At 38.5% G+C, this 3,644-nt stretch overlaps 1 long non-coding RNA gene across 1 annotated transcript; it reads right to left on the bottom strand.

Annotated features, from left to right (window-relative positions):
• Window positions 1-926: 926 nt before the first annotated feature.
• Window positions 927-3,111, bottom strand: LOC148315679 (uncharacterized). Its single transcript, XR_015840690.1, has 4 exons — window positions 2,988-3,111; window positions 2,208-2,327; window positions 1,437-1,600; window positions 927-1,095 (listed from the first exon to the last, which is right to left on the bottom strand). It is a non-coding gene; the product is annotated as an uncharacterized LOC148315679 (long non-coding RNA).
• Between the last annotated feature and the right edge of the window lie 533 nt (window positions 3,112-3,644).

Consider the following 3,644-nt stretch of genomic DNA (forward strand, 5'->3'; position numbering starts at 1 on the left):
TGGATGGATGGATGGGTTTAAGTCCATTTGAGTTAAAACAAGGCATTCAAGGTTTCCACCCAATAACAAAGACTTTTGGATGGACTACTAAGGATTCTTCATCACAAACAGAAAAAAGTGGCAACAGTGGAATCAATACTCACTGCTCCAAAATAAGCAGAGAAGCAAAACATTTTGTTGGGCAACTGTTGTGGCTTTATTTCACTAAAAGCAACATAAAATAATTTATGAACCACATGCTAACAATTTTGTCTAGTCAACGAAAAAAATTCATGCACATCACATCATGTTTTCGTCATAAAAGAACCTCGTATAGCTTGTCATCGTCATTAAAAAAGGGGCGTTAACGAAGTATTTTCGTCATAGTCATCAGTGACGAAAACAACACTGGTTGTGACTGATATTTCAGTCCCAGGTTGTCTCCTGAACACCACCAATTGGGCAAGGGCGCGCAGGAAAGCCTGGGGTCTTCTATTTTTACAGTATAGAAAGGCTAAATATCAAATTGAAACAGTGTTTTATATCATGAATATACAGGGTTGGTGCTGGTTCTGGTAGGGAAACCACAACATAAAGATGTCCTTAATTAGTCCCACAATGGGGATATTTGCAATATGGCATATGATGGCCTAACAGGGCCACCGCCCAGAAAGGAGTAACGCAGAACTTTGTAATACTGTCACTCCCTGACCAGTTCGTTGTTCCTGCAGAGCCAAACTTTGACTCAGACCCACAAATTTGAATTACAGATAGTGGACAATGGAGAACTCCCCCAGTCAGTCAGCATGTTCAACTTCCATAGAAACCTCACATACATTTATTAGATTGCCAAACTAATTGGAAACTACATCACCAGAACACCACAAGTGGGCTCTGTTATTGTACTTAAAGATGCATCTTACAAACCTGTGTTCTCCAAGGCCAGCTGGTCCATAGTCTTAAGTTATTTCTTCGCCAACATCAATGTCTCGGAGCGCAAACAGACAGAGGTGTGGTCTGTCCTCTGTTGTCATCTTCTTCATTTTACAGTTGGGGTGCATGTGGTCATCATTAACCAGTCTTCCCAGACTGCCATCTTCTTGAGCTGCATCAACACTTAAAATAGATTAAAAAAAAAAAAACAATTATTCAATCAATGTCAGAAATTAATCTTTGAGACAATCTTGTGTACACAAAACATAAAAATAGGAAATCCACAATTTTTAAATCTAAATCAAATCATACAAGAAATTTCTATTGGAATCAGACCCTATAAACAGCTTGTCTTTGAGACTTCATGATCTATATTTTCATTTGTACAGATTCAACGCATGAATAAAAGTAATTATACATTTTTGCTTAGAGAATGATTTTTCCCCTAACACTTATGGGATGAGTATGTGTTTATTTTTTTAAATAAAAACAAAAATAAGATAACATCTCAATCTTTGCCTCACCTCCAAGTTTTTTCTTGCCGGCGGAAGTCAAACAAAAAGACAGTGCCTCTTCCATCCATCTTCCTGCGTTGAGATTCATCAGAATCTATCAATTTTCCTCTGTACTCCATAATAAAGAATAAAGTCGTCTTTCCTGAAAGGGGCCTTGGTAAATACTCCTCGACCTAGTTAACAGGGAAATCAAGTTAGCTTCGTCATATTTTTAAGCACACAAATAAGGAGTCATCATATTCATTTGTGCCACTATACTAATGTAGGGTGGTTTGAAACATTGCTTCTTGTGAGGGATAGAGCAGAGCCCTTCTTTATGATTTTAAAGGAACAGACCAGCCAAAATTCATTTTCCAGCATTGCATTAGCCAGTATGTATTAGGACTGAAAGTACAAATGTCAATTGCACCTGGTTACGTAAAAAAAAAACTTTAAGATTATTTAGTTTCAAAACAATGACATACACTGTACACAGTCATATTGGATCGCGTCACGTGATCTCTGTGACGTATTACGTGCTTTACACTAGACTATCAATATCGGACTTGTTCACCGGTCTATTGTGGTATAAAAATGCCGGAGGGCGTCATCAAGTACAGCCTTAATTTAGATAGAACTCCTACCATCAGGTTTCACACTCACTGAAATAACTTGAAACTGACAAAAGTGGCAAAAGAAAAGGTCAAGACACTCTTAATGTAAAATAACCACTTAAAAAACGATGTCAGCTTGGTTATCAGAAAACAATAATATATCTTAGCAAAAGCGTTAACATCATACCTTTAAATTAGTTTATATACTTCGCTTCTAACTCCGCAGTCTTGTCCAGACCCTTGACTGCATGTTCAATAGTATCCTGCTTTGGGGACTTCCTGCATCTCAGGGAAGACATTGTTTATTCTATAAAGAAAAAAGACAGTATTGTGTTGAGAATTATTAATACTATGGGCTAAATGGAGTTTTAACAATATCAGTGTAAGAAAAATAAATTATAAATTAAAAAAATATCAATTCCTCCATCCCAATTAACGATTTCAACCATAATAGTTTATATTGAAGTTTAAACAACAGACACAGACAGATTTATGCAGTGTGACTACAAAAATCTTACCAAAATTGCATTCACAGTAACCTTTGCTTTAAGAATCATGTAATTAACCAGTGAACATCGTGTCTTACACAAAAATTAATGACAGAAATTATCATGGTACTTGCATTCTGTGGTTCTATAACAAAAGTGCAAGCTGTTAGCTCCGCAAAGCTAACGCAACAAGCTAGCGTCCCTCGTGCTCACATTCAATGCAAACCTGACCACCGGATGACAATACGCGTCGGTTTAGTTCTTTAAATGAGTAAAAGCACCATGACGTTTTATAATTATTCAATGCTTAACTGGAGCTCGTCAATTATGTCGATGTAGGAGCACATGTTTGCTAGGCCAGTGTTGTAGGCCCACATCCATGGTGCTACTTTGTATAGTGTTTTCCACACAACTATCTCTAACTATGAACAAATGCACTCGACGCATGTTTTGAAAAAAACCCAACGAAAAACACTTACCTCTCCGTTTCAACAGCAGTTCGAACTTCGAAGTGGTGATATTCTCCAGCGTTAAGCACCTGCTCGAGGAGGAGCGCTTGCCTTTTCGTCAGCACGCCCCGCGCGGGTGGTGCTGCTTTATCACTCTCTATCTGTGCCCGCCCGCCGGCATGTCGATAGAAAAATAATATTCCTTCAAACATTACTTTCATCTTCTTAACGTTTTGTAGTGAATTTAACAGGTTCACCACTTTTTTCAAATACACCAATGGAAAACAGGTCTTAATTGAGGAAACATACAAAGAGCGTCTCACAAACACCTTATGATGAGCAATGTAATTTGATCACGTTTTTTGTCACTGCCTGGACGTTGGGTTCACTGGCCTGGTGGCAGTGGCTTGTAGACACTGTCACTGAGTGGGAACGGATCTCAAGGTGGGTCAAACTAACCCAAGCAGTGGATCGGTCCGTTTTTTAAATTTATTAATTTTTTTATTTTATGTATTTATTTATTATTTAATACAAGGGCTTCGGCTCACTACCAGTGGGCGGGACCAAAGAATTTGGGTTTCCTTTGAGCTAGGAGGCAGTCAAAGGCAGTCCAATCCCCGGCAACATAAAGCGCCTAGCTCTGGGGACATGGAATGTCATTTCTCTGGTAGGGAATGAACCCGAGCT

The sequence above is a fragment of the Idiotropiscis lumnitzeri genome, unplaced genomic scaffold (genome assembly GCF_059441095.1).
Source record: "Idiotropiscis lumnitzeri isolate Australia: NSW breed Sydney's pygmy pipehorse unplaced genomic scaffold, RoL_Ilum_1.0 HiC_scaffold_60, whole genome shotgun sequence".
NCBI classification, from domain to species: Eukaryota; Metazoa; Chordata; class Actinopteri; order Syngnathiformes; family Syngnathidae; genus Idiotropiscis; species Idiotropiscis lumnitzeri.